The sequence below is a fragment of the Chrysemys picta genome, chromosome 12, assembly GCF_011386835.1.
Source record: "Chrysemys picta bellii isolate R12L10 chromosome 12, ASM1138683v2, whole genome shotgun sequence".
Classification (NCBI taxonomy): domain Eukaryota; kingdom Metazoa; phylum Chordata; order Testudines; family Emydidae; genus Chrysemys; species Chrysemys picta.
In genome coordinates this window covers 40,480,080-40,493,147 of record NC_088802.1, presented here as the reverse complement: position 1 = coordinate 40,493,147, position 13,068 = coordinate 40,480,080, and the positions used below count along the sequence as shown (strand labels likewise).

Genomic DNA, 13,068 nt, shown 5'->3' with positions numbered 1-13,068 from the left:
ATTCAGTTTGAAGCAAGATGTTCCTTCCTGAGTGGGCAAGAATAGTTTCTCATTAGTACATGAGTCTCCAGAGCAATGAGTTATCTGTTTGGACTAATTCCACGTGCTGACTGAGAGCCCAAGAGGAAGTGTGCTTTGTTAGAGAAAGGGCCTCTCTTGTGGGAAGGAATGTTATTCTTTGACAGGTTATGGTCCCAGTTACATTTGCAAAGATCTTCAGCTTGTCCTGAAAGTAGCAAAGGCAATGTGTTCACAGGTCATGTATTTATAAATACGGATTCAGGTCCTGACTTCCAATCACTCCATTTCATGAACACCAAATGGACAGAACTAGTTCTAATCAGTCATACGTAGGGGGAATGTGCATTGACAGCATTTTTGTCCTGTTTATCTAATCGTAGGCTGACACACAGCTCTCTCTATTCACAAATGTAACATATACAGCCTTCTATTCCGGTCGGTCCCTGCGCACTTGCCAGTGCTCTCATTGCTATTTCAGTCTTGTGGCCGCTCACACCTCTGCTAATTGTCGCTGGGTTTCTGTAACACTCCTTGCTATTTTAGTTTGGTGTCCTTGCACAGCGCTGTTCCCAATTTTGACTTCTTCCCGTTTGCCATTCTGGTCATAGGGATCCCTGGAACAGGGTATGTTAATCATGCACTAGGACTTTGGGTAGGAGACTAGAATCAGGTTATCAAACTTATTTTCTTTTGTAATCTAAGATAGGATTTTAACCCAGAACACTAAACATGACCATGTTAACCCATTTAGCGCCCCTCCCCCCCACTTGGCCTCCTGACCATAAACAGCTAGAATAGTGGTTGTCTTTACTAGGAGAAGAGGTGTGTTCTTAACTCAAGGTAAACTCCTAGTGAAGACAAGGCAGTTTGTAGCTTTCATGTGAGTTAGCACATCCGGTTAAAAGACCAAGCTCCCCCGTGGGCTTTAACTTGATCTGCCAAGTTGTGTGAGAACTATAAACTGCCTTGCTTTCCCTAGGGTATTAATGGGAGTTAGCTAACTCGAGAAAATCCCCTTTTTTCCTAGTGAAGACAGGCCATCACTAGCTTTGTCTTCACTGCCAAAAAATTGTGTCTACAGCAGCATAGCTAATGCAGTTTTTATCATGAGGAAACCAGATAAAATCAACTATGGGAAGGGGGTATAGTGCTGACCTTGCCTAGCTACCTCATGCTAAAAACTACAGGTGCCTTATCTCCACTAGGATTTTATAGTGGGACTGGAAACACATGTAGTTGTCTCACTATAACCTTCCCCCCCTCCCCCCCCCCCGCACGTATGCGCACGCACACCTATTTTTGAAGTGAAGACAAAACCATTGTCATTGTAAAGATGCCCAGTTAGCTCTTACTTAGCAGTATTATCCCTATTGGCAGTATCCTTTGTATACACACATGATGATTTCAGGAAACACTCCCTTGTCTGAGCAGCAACAGATTCCTCCTGCTACCCAGGTGACCTAGCGCAGGGGTCGGCAATCTTTCAGAAGTAGTGGGCCAAGTCCACGGGTGAAAGTAACTTAAAGGACTTACCAGTATGCCGGAGTCCTGAGCGGGGGCATGGCCTCAACCGGAAGAGGCGGGGCCTTTCAAGATTTAAAGGCCCTGGGGCTCCAGGGCCTTTAAATCACCCCAGAGCTACCAGCTGCAGAGGTGGCTGGGGCTCAGGGGCGAATTAAAGGGCCCAGGGTTCCGGCTGCCGCAGAGCTCCGGGCCCTTTAAATCCCCACGGGAGCGTTGCCACCGCTACCTCAGGGCAGCAGGGCTCAGGCGGGGATTTAAAGGGCCCGGTGCTCCTGCCACTGCGGGGAGCCCTGGACCCTTTAAAGCGCTGCCAGAGAAGCCAGTCCAGTCTAATTTTAATGTTTTTAGAAGGTCTCTTCCTATAAGTCTACAATATAGAACTAAACTATTGTTGTATGTAAAGTAAATAAGGTTTTTAAAATGTTTAAGAAGCTTCATTTAAAATTAAATTAAAATGCAGAGAGTGACATTGTGCAGTCTATATGGTTTTATAAAAACATGATAATAAGTGAATGTAATGTAACTGGAATATGCTTCATGCAAAAGGTCTCTTGTAAGGTATCATTACAAAGTTTATAATCTACTGAGTGTGATCATCCTATTTGTATAAATGTAGTACTCTTGTATCTAAAACTAGAAAAATAAAATACAACTCTGAGGGCCTATTGTAATTATACAAAGTGTGGGCCATTAATGGTGGTTTGGAATCTTGATGACTCCCATTAATCAGGACCATGGTCTGCAGATGGCTGTGTTTTACCTGTGAGTCTTCCTGTATATGTGTGTGCTGGCAAGTGAGTAGTGAAGTCTTGCAGTGACATGTGATCATGTCACCTGAACTGGAATCCATCTTTAACCTGGTGCTTTTCCAGTGGGAGGGGGACCCCAGAGGGACAAAGGGTTCCCGCCTTATGCAAAAAATATATAAAGGGGTGGAAGAGAACAGAGAGGAGGAGAGCCATCATGAAGAATCCCCTAGCTACCACCTAAGCTGGAACAAGAGCTGTACCAGGGGAAAGAATTGGAAGGTTTCCCGTCTGAGGAAAAAACTTACTGAAGCATCTCTAAGGGTGAGATGATCTGTATTTAGTTTGATTAGACATAGATTTGCGCATTTTATTTTATTTTGCTTGGTGACTTACTTTGTTCTGTCTGTTACTACTTGGAACCATTTAAATCCTACTTTCTGTATTTAATAAAATCACTTTTTACTTATTAATTAACTCAGAGTATGTATTAATACCTGGGGGAGCAAACAACTGTGCATATCTCTCTATCAGTGTTAGAGGGCGAACAATTTGAGTTTACCCTGTATAAGCTTTATACAGGGTAAAACGGATTTATTTGGGTTTAGACCCCATTGAGAGTCGGGCATCTGAGTGCTAAAGACAAGCACACTACTGTGAGCTGTTTTCAGGTAAACCTGCAGCTTTGGGGCAAGTAATTCAGACCCTGGGTCTGTGTTGGAGCAGACGGGGGTGTCTGGCTTAGCAAGACAGGGTGCTGGAGTCCTGAGCTGGCAGGGAAAACAGGAGCAGAGGTAGTCTTGGTACATTAGGTGGCAGCTCCCAAGGGGGTTTCTGTGATCCAACCTGTCATACAGAGCCCAGCCAGGACCCGGGCAGTGTGAGTGTCACTGAAAATCAGTTCACATGCCGCCTTTGGCACATGTGCCATAGGTTGCCTACCCCTGATCTAGCATGTGCTATCGCATTCATGTTATGATAATGCTAATTAAGTACAAGGATGGGCATTTCAAAGGTAAACCTCCAAATGGAATTTACATCTCAGCAGTCAAGTCCACTTGGACAGCACACTAGCTTGTTCCTTTTAAAAGGGACGTGAGTTTGTCAAATACTGACATTCAACTCATGCAGTAGGATCCTAATTCTCTAGAATAACTTTTTTCTAAAGGAAAAAAAAAAAAAAACATTTGATTGGAGAGATTTAGCCACAGGTGCATTACAGACAGTCTGTGCTCCTCTTTCTGAGCATATAGTAACAATTAGGGTGACCATATTTCCCTATGCTGAATATGGGACACCTGGTAAAATTACTCATATTCAAGTGAGTTCAGTGACAATCAATCAGAACTATGTAGTACAAACATTCAAATTAACATCTAGTTGACTGAGCCCCTGTTAAAAAGAAATGGTGGGCGGCTGGCAAGCAGGGATCTGGCCAGCAGCAGGACCTGCAAGTACTGATTTTGGGGGGGCGGGGAGGACAGAAATTATGGGACAATTTTTAAGAAAAAGTTGGAACACCTCCAGGAGGGCTTAAATACAGGACTGTCCCTTTAAAAACAGGCCATCTGGTCACTCTAGTAACAATGGATAAATGCTTTCGCCACACATGAGCTCTGCTTACGCACAGAAAGATGGCTTGGGTGTGATAAGGTCCCACGTAAATTGTTAAACCAAAGAAGTCAAGTTCCTCTCCTTTCAGGCTACAGCAAGCTAACCAGTGTTTGCTAAGTGGAAAAGGACAAAAATCAATTCTGGAGAAGGGGAGACTTTCAAGCTTCTTAGAGGATTCTGCAGACAGCTCTGTGACAGAGCTCTGGGTTAACTTTGAGAGCCGAATTTCCAGCTCAGCTTTTTCATGTATTGCAAGGTCTATTTACTTCTTCAGCTGTGAGAGAATACAAATGCTGTGGTGGGAAATCTTAGATATTTGGTGAAATCTTGTCCCCACTGAAGATAACTCCCACTGATTTCAGTGGAACCAGGATTTCACCCCTTATGTCTATCTTGTATTGCTGGGTTATTGTATTGCACGGTATTCTTGCCAGCAAGTTTAAAAAAGTATGGATTGGATGAATAGACTATAAGGTGGATAGAAAGCTGGCTAGATTGTCAGGCTCAACGGGTAGTGATCAAAGGTGTGATGTCTAGTTGGCAGCCTGTATCAAGCGGAGTGCCCCAGGGGTAGGTCCCGGGGCCGATTTTGTTCAATATCTTTATCAATGATCTGGATGATGGGATTAATTGTACCCTCAGCAAGTTTGCAGATGACACTAAGCTGCGGGGAGAGGTAGATACGCTGGAGGGTAGGGATAGGGTCCAGAGTGACCTAGACAAATTGGAGGATTGGGCAAAAAGAAATCTGACAAGGTTCAACAAGGATAAGTGCAGAGTCTTGCACTTAGGAAGGAAGAATCCCATGCACCGCTGCAGGCTGGGGACTGACTGGCTAAGCAGCAGTTCTGCAAAAAAGGACCTGGGGATTACAGTGGAGGAGAAGCTGGATATGAGTCAGCAGTGTGCCCTTGTTGCCAAGAAAGCCAACGGCATATTGGGCTGTATTAATAGGAGCATTGCCAGCAGATCAAGGGAAGTGATTATTCCCCTCTATTCGGCACTGGTGAGGCCAGACCTGGAGTATTGTGTCCAGTTTTCGTCCCCCCACTATAGAAGGGATGTGGACAAATTGGAGAAAGTCCAGCAGAGGGCAACGAAAATGATTAGGGGGCTGGGGCACATGACTTACGAGGAGAGGCTGAGGGAACTGCAGAAGAGAAGAGTGAGGGAGGATTTGATAGCAGCCTTCAACTACCTGAAGGGGGGTTCCAAAGAGGATGGAGCTCAGCTGTTCTCAGTGGTGGCAGATGACAGAACAAGGAGCAATGGCCTCAAATTGCAGTGGGGAAGGTCTAGGCTAGATATTAGGAAACACTATTTCACTAGGAGTGCACTGGAATGGGTTACCTAAGGAGGTTGTGGAATCTCCATCCTTAGACGTTTTTAAGGCCCGGTTTGACAAAGCCTTGGCTGGGATGATTTAGTTGGTGTTGGTCCTGCTTTGAGCAGGGGATTGAACTAGATGACCTCCTGACGTCTCTTCCAACCCTAATATTCTATGATTCTATGATTGTGCAGATGTTAACAGGTGAAGGGAAGCTGGGGTTACAGGAGTGATCTATTAGTATTGGTTTGTGGTAGTGCTGTTCTGCAAGCCCCAATCAGGGATTGAGGCCCCATTGTGATGCAACGAGAAGAGATGGTCCCTGCCCCACAGTATTTACTAGCTCAGTAGTAAGCGTTCTTAAGGATTGCCAAGGAATGGCTATGGTAAGGGATAGATGAGCTTTTTAATAGTCGTGTGTTTAAATGTTACTAAATAGCATCCTAAATCATAATCTTGCCCAGTTGCAACTTTTCCCATGCCCTTGCTCATGGTATGGATTCCAACAAGGACCCTGCAGGGCAGGGGTGAAAGTAACTTAAAGGACTTACCTGTACGCCGGAGTCCTGAGCAGGGGACGTGGCCTCAACCGGAAGAGGCGTGGCCTCAACCAGAAAGGGTGGGGAGGGCTTTAAATGCCTAGGCCCTTTAAATCAAGATTTAAATCACTCCCGGAGCTACCAGCTGCAGAGGCGGCTGGGAGCCCCGGGGCTCATGTGCAATTTAAAGGGCCCAGGGCTCTGGCCGCTGCAGGGAGCCCCGGGCCTTTTAAATCACCACCGAAGCCCTGCCGCCGCTATCCTGGGGCTCCGGCAGTGGGTCTCGGGCGGCGCTTTAAAGGGCCCAGGGCTCCCTGCAGCATACGGAGCCCCTGGCCCTTTAGATCACCACCAGAGCCCTGCTGCCGCTACCCTGGGGCATGGCATACTGGCTCTTGCCGGTATGCTGTACCAGACCGGCTTACTTTCACCTCTGCTGCAGGGTCACCTTTCTGCTGGGGCTTTTGTGCAGTAAGGATGTTACATAACGTGTGTTCTGTTATACGCCTGCAGAGGAAATAAGTTCTTGGCAAAAACACAGTGTGCTGAAAAAATCCTGAGCCATAATTCTGACACCGTGTGAGAGTGCTGTGACATTCAAAGAGTGGGAGGGAGGTCGATTCGGCAGCTTGTTGAAAATGCTACTCAATTGGTGAGAGGAGATCTGACAGACCCTTTTCTCCCCAGTGCAGTATGGTTTCACTGTCACCATTGTACTTGGCCAATGTGGGGTGGGATGGGGGAGAGAGCTCATCATTTCCAGGAGCCTGACCTGTCTAAATTGTTCCCTAGGTCCACAAGGGTGAGTAACATTTAAAGTAGAAAAGCTAACCCTCCCCCATTGGGAAATCTATTTGAGCTATGCTACTGTGTGTTTGTGTTTAAAGCTACTCACTCTTACTCACAACATTGGGCAATGAGCTAGAAATGCCTTTTCTTCCTATCTGGGGGACCTCTGTACCTTTATTACTATTCATTTTCCATCACTTACCACCCTGGGTCAGAGCGATCTTCCTGCCAGATGAGGATTAGAGGTATGTCACATGGTCACTATACACTCCCCCACCTAGATGCACTGCCGTGCCTCAGTTTCCCTTCTATCAGCCTGTCACATACACCCAATGTACTCCAAGTACTGAGCTACCCAGATACCACAGTGATGGATTCCCAATCTATGGAGTCAGGGATGTGCGTGGGGAAATCAAATTTTGGTTCTCTGCATAGTATCAAATCTAGGTCCTTTTGAATGGTAGCATAGACCCTCTCCACCAATCAGGCCAGAAATGCCATTTTAATAGAAAATCTAGAGCTGGTTTAAAAAGATGGAACCATTTTCCATTGAAAAATGCAATTTAATTGAAATACAAATATTTAGTTGGCAACGTGTACATTGCAACAAAATCTTCAAAGGCAAAACATCATTTTGACTTTCTCGTTATGTTTTGATGTTGTCTAAATGTTTTGTTTCTGCTTTATCATTTTGATTCATTTAGCTTTGACTTTTATATTAATGTATTTTACTATAGTATATATTTAATATTAATGTATGATACTTATTAGATTTAATATATTTAAATGTTAATGATATAAGTCAAAACTAAATGAATCAAAATGATAAAGTTGAAGCAAAATAATGTGACCATATCAAAATGACACATTTCAATGCTCCTGAATTAAAAATTTTCAGAATTTTCATTTAATAGGGAATTTGGAAATTTCTGCTTTTTTGTCCCAATTTAGAATTTTTCTTAATGTTAGGGTTTCCTACAGCATGAAAATTCGGGTTTACAACCAGCTCTAAAAAAGAACCTTTCTGAATGCATCATTTGGAGCAAGGAGAACCTTCTCTGCTATACATGTTCTAATGTATGTTCTCTGTACCTAGCTGCAGATGTTTATATTTAACAGCTGTTAACATATGCTATGCTTTGTGCACTGTTCAGGACTTAATCTGTGGGCTCTAGAACAGTTTGAGTGACAAGGCAATCCCCCCAGGACTAAAACAAGAAAAAAATAACCATCTCCTGTTAATCATCCTCAAACTGCAGCAAGCTAAATGGAACACTTGGCATATTGCTTGTGACGCTATATTGAGCTGCCAGGCACTGGGGGGAAATGTATGAATTAGGTCTCTTTCCTTCATGCGTGAAGGGGGAAGGAGGGGAGGAAATGTCAGATCTCTCTTCCTTTGCCATTTAATACTGAGCACTTTCCATTCTTGATGTACTGTGAAAACATGAATTAAGCCTCACCTCACATCAGTGAGCTAAACCTCATCACCGTTGTACAGCTGGAGAAATCAAGTATAGAGAGGTTAAATAACATGCCCAAGGTCTTGCAGTGGCAGAGCTGGAGTTAAAAGCCAGCAGTCCCTGACTCCCAGCTCCATGTTCAATTCACTAAACCAAGCTCCCTCACTGATGAGCATGAGCCCTGGGGTGAAATCTTGGCCCTACTGTAGACAAATGGCCGGACCCTGGGGTTTTGTAGGGGGGCTGAAGTATAGACTGTCTGAAGCCAAGCCCTGAATAGAAGCATAGAAGAGTAGCACTGGAAGGAACCTCGAGAGGTCATCTAGTCCAGTTCTCTGCACTCAAGGCAGGACTAGGTATTATCTAGACCATCTGTGCCAGGTGTTGGCCTAACCTGCTCTTAAATACCTCCAATGATGGAGATTCCCCAATCTCCCTAGGCAATTTATTCCAGTGCTTAACTAGAAGGGTGAGGTCCCACTTGAGGGCTCATTGGATTACCCTCTTTTGAGTTGTTGGACTTTTATGTTTGTTTGTTCCTGATTACTCTTGGACCCTAGCACCTCAAAAGGGGCAGGATTGAAGCTAGGGTTGCCAGACACCTGGTTTTTGACTGGAACTCCTGGTCGGAAAGGGACCCTGGCGGCTCCAGTCACACCACTGACCAGGCTGTTAAAAGTCCAGTTGTCCTGGAAGCAGCCGGCATGTCCCTGCGACCCCTAGGGACACCGGCTCCACAGCTCCCATTGGCCAGGAAACGCGGCCAATGGGAGCTATGGGGGCAGCGCCTGTGGGTGTGGGCAGCACACACCACACAGAGCTGCCTAGGGCCCGGACATGCTGGTTGCTTCCGGGAGAAGCGCGGAGTCAGGGCAGGCAGGGAGCCTGTCTTAGCCCCGCTGCACCACCAACCAGGAGCCGCCTGAGATAAGCGCCGCCCGGCCGGAGTACACACCCTGAACCCCCTGCCTCAGGTCAGAACCCCTTCCCACACCCTAACTTCCTCCCAGACCCCGAACCCCCTCCTGCACCTCAGCCCTGGGCCCCCTCCCATACTCCAAACCCCTTGACCCCAGGCCAGAGCGCACTCCTGCACCTCAAACCCCTCATCCCTGGCCTCACCCCCAGCTGGAACCCTCACCCCTTCCCACACCCCAACCCCCTGCCCCAGCCCAGTGAAAGTGAGTGAGGGTGGGGAAGAGTAAGCAACGGAGGGAAGGGGTGGAGTGAGTGGGGGTGGGGCCTCAGAGAAGAGGTGGGGCAAAGGTGTTCGGGTTCACACAATTAGAAAGTTGGCAACCCTAACTGAAGCATGCCTGGGCTGGAGGCTCAAACCAGTGCTACCTTGTTGCTCACAGAAATGTGCAGCTGGGTGCGTTGTGTCCTGATCAATCATGAAGGGGTATCACAGGGGCAACAATCCCCAAGGTCACTTCATTGTCCTCCTTCAGACTCCCCTCTACTGTGACGCCCACAAGCATCTCAACAAAGGTTAAGTCGCTGATGTGCTGTGAGTGCTGCCTATCATGCTGACAAGTATGATCTCATTGTTTCCCTGCGCTCCCCTGCCTCATCTGCTGTATCCATCGATTCTCATTTTATACTTAGATTGTCAGCTCTTCAGCGTGGAGGTCATCTCTTTGTACAGCGCCTAGCACAGTGAGGCTCTAAGCTGTGGATGGGGTCCCAAGTAATCACTATAATCAGATTGTGCCACCCTCAGGTGAAGTCTCATCCTATTCCTGGGTCCCATAAGTGACGTGATTGTGGTTTGCAAACTGCCAAACTTTGCATTGGAGGAAGAGGAAATTTATGTACCTGCCACTCTGATTTGCATAGGAATTAAGAGGGTGAAGATTGCAGGCTGCAGCCCGGCCCTTCCATTCGCGTAAACAGCTAATGAGCAGCTTGCCTTCACCCTTTCCTGCCACTGTCCCTACCTACTTTAATGGCTGCCAAACACTAACCATATGGGAGACCAGTTAGCCTTTCCTGGATTTGAATGCAGCCAATTAAAATAAATGTTACAAACTTGAGACTTTTCCCATAGAGTTGCTGGAGCACAGAGTTCCCAATCCCTGCTCTAGGGATTCAGCCTGTAGGGGCAGGTACTCTAAACTTCCCACTCTGCTGCTTTAATGAGCCTCTGTGGTTGGCCTGGTGTGGCAGTGCTGCTCACCTCCCATTCAGTGGTGCCTGCCATAGGCTGAGGTGGGATGCTGTCATAATGGCAAGAAGTGCATAGATAATGGAGGTGGCAGGAACTGACTGAAGTCTTGAATAAGTTCACTGGAGCCAGAGGTATGAAGTCACTAGAGCTGCACCAATTCATGTCGGGTAAGTCTGGCCCCTGTTCTGGCAAATGTGTTGCCAAAAAATTTGGGAACCACCAGCCCCTGCCTCTGGTTCAGGCAAAACATTTCTATTTTTCAAGTAAAGAAACTGCCAAATCAGATACTAATGGCTGGGTAGAATTTACCCAGCCTACCAACCAGAGCCCCAGCCCCAGCCCTAGCCCTAGCTGACATTAGCTTCAACAACCCACAATCCTCCCCCAAGTCTTTGGAAACTTTAGCCTCCAGCTGTCAGGTCTCCTAGCCTCAGTGGCTGGGAGGCAGCGGAGAGAAATGTCCTGCTGCAGGTGAAGAGAGAGAGAGATGGGTCCTTTAAGCAATAGCTTCTCCTAGACTAGAGGGCCGCCCAAATCAGGGAATGGCCCTGGAGACCTGGATATGAATGATACCTCCACACACACCCAGTGGTGGATTAATAATTTTGCTGCCCCTAGGCTGGGAAATAATTGCCACTCTGGCCCCGCCCTGACTCCGCCCTTTTCCCACCCCCATTCCAATCCCCTCCTCAAACTCCCCGCCCCAACTCCGCCCCCTCCCTTCCCCTATTGGATCCCTTCCTCAAATCCCCGCCCCTGGCCCCACCTCTTCCCCCAGCATGTGGCGTTCCCCCTCCCACCCCCCACAAAACAGCTGTTTCACGGCGCAAGCACTGGGAGGGGAGAGAAATGGGACGCTGCGGCACGCTTGCAGAGGAGGTGGAGTTGAGCTGGAGCAGGGGGGCGGGGCGCGGAGGGGAGCTTCCGCCCCTGAAAATTTGCCACCCTAGGCCTAGGCCTTGTCAGCCTAGGCAATAATACGGCGCTGCAAACACCCCTCTTACTTTGTCTACTACACTCACTGTCAAGGCTCCTTCCACACTCTGAACTTTAGTGTACAAATGTGGGGGCCTGCATGAAAACTTCTAAGCTTAACTACCAGCTTAGATCTGGTCTGCTGCCACCACTCCCACTGTGCTAATTCTTTTCCCTGGGTAGCCTTGAGAGACTCTTCACCAATTCCCTAGTGAATACAGATCCAAACCCCTTGGATCGTAAAACAAGGAGAAATTAACCACCCCGCCTCCTTTCTCCCACCAACTTCTGATGGATCAAGATCCAACCCCCTTGGATCTAAAAACAAGGAGAAATTAACCACCCCGCCTCCTTTCTCCCACCAACTTCTGATGGATCAAGATCCAACCCCCTTGGATCTAAAAACAAGGAAAAATCAATCAGGTTCTTAAAAAGAAGGCTTTTAATTAAAGAAAAAGGTAAAAATCATCTCTGTAAAATCAGGATGGAAAATAACTTTACAGGGTAATCAAACTTAGAGCCCAGAGGACCCCCCTCTAGTCTTAGGTTCAAAGTTACAGCAAACAGAGGTAAACACCCTAGCAAAAGGTACATTTACAAGTTGAGAAAACAAAGCTAAAACTAACACGCTTTGCCTGGCTGTACTTACAAGTTTGAAATATGAGAGACTTGTTCAGAAAGATTGGGAGAGCATGGATTGATGTCTGGTCCCTCTGAGTCCCAAGAGCGAACTCTCCCCAAAACAAAAACAAAGAGCACAAACAAAAGCCTTCCCCCCCACCAAGATTTGAAAGTATCTTGTCCCCTTATTGGTCCTTTGGGTCAGGTGTCAGCCAGGTTACCTGAGCTTCTTAACCCTTTACAGGTAAAAGGATTTTGGTGTGTCTGGCCCGGAGGGATTATAGTATGGTACCCAGGAGGGCTGTTACCCTTCCCTTTATAGTTATGACACTCCCCTATTTGCCTCCCAATACTACAATAAATAGGAGCCTTTCAGTAGTGCCTTCTGCTAACTGTAATGAAATACTTACACTGACAGGCATGCTAGGTGGCAGGCAGTGAGCAGCTCTGCAGCCAGGGGATATGCTAATGCCACTGATCATAAAATAAATAGTATCAGCACAAGTACCATGCTTAGGAGCAGGAAAGGGGTTCTGTGAATTTTACCAGAGTTCCTTTGTAAAATTTCACCATCAGCTGAGGGGAGTGATTACTGGGAAATTACCCTGGTCAGAGATGACTTATCTTCCCTCAGAGGTCATACATGTATAAGGCCCTTCATTTTCAGTTATTACTGAAAAATTCCAGGGTTTCACAAAAGCTACTATCTGGTTTTTACTTTTTTTTTTTTTCCACCTGAATTTCAGACCACTCAAATACATGAAAATACTGATTGTTAAGAGAATCGTATATGTTGCATGAGGTAGATGTATTTATGCTAATACGTGTGTGTGTGTGTATGTACTGTTAATATACAGTTCATGAAATTAACTGTAGCATTAAACTGCTTTTACTTTCAATATTCTTACTTTTCTGTTTTCTGTTTTCCTATCCTCCCCTATTAACCCTGATAGTTACCCAGAAAACTGAAGTTAATTTTTTACACTGATTTTTTTTTTGCCCATTTTCTAAATTTTGCAATAAACACGGATAAATCCCTGGGAAATGTTAAATAAAATAAAACCTGAAAATGAAGGGCCTTGTAAATCTATCTATGAGTAGCAATGCTTGCCTTTCAAATGGGCTGTCAGGTATTTAAGAAGTGCCGTGGGAGAGATTACCAGTGCTACCCTAGTATGGGTCTGTCTACACTTGGAGCTAAGGGTGTGAGTCCCAGCATGTGCAGACAGACTCGAGCTACCTCTCTTTGAGCTACCCTGTCATTTTTAGCAAGCTGCTG

General features: G+C 46.3%; 1 protein-coding gene across 5 annotated transcripts in view; it reads left to right on the top strand.

The window, feature by feature from the left end:
* SEC14L1 (SEC14 like lipid binding 1) overlaps window positions 1-13,068 on the top strand; it is a 107,061-nt gene that overhangs the window by 14,198 nt on the left and 79,795 nt on the right. The gene's annotated exons all lie outside the window — the stretch shown is intronic.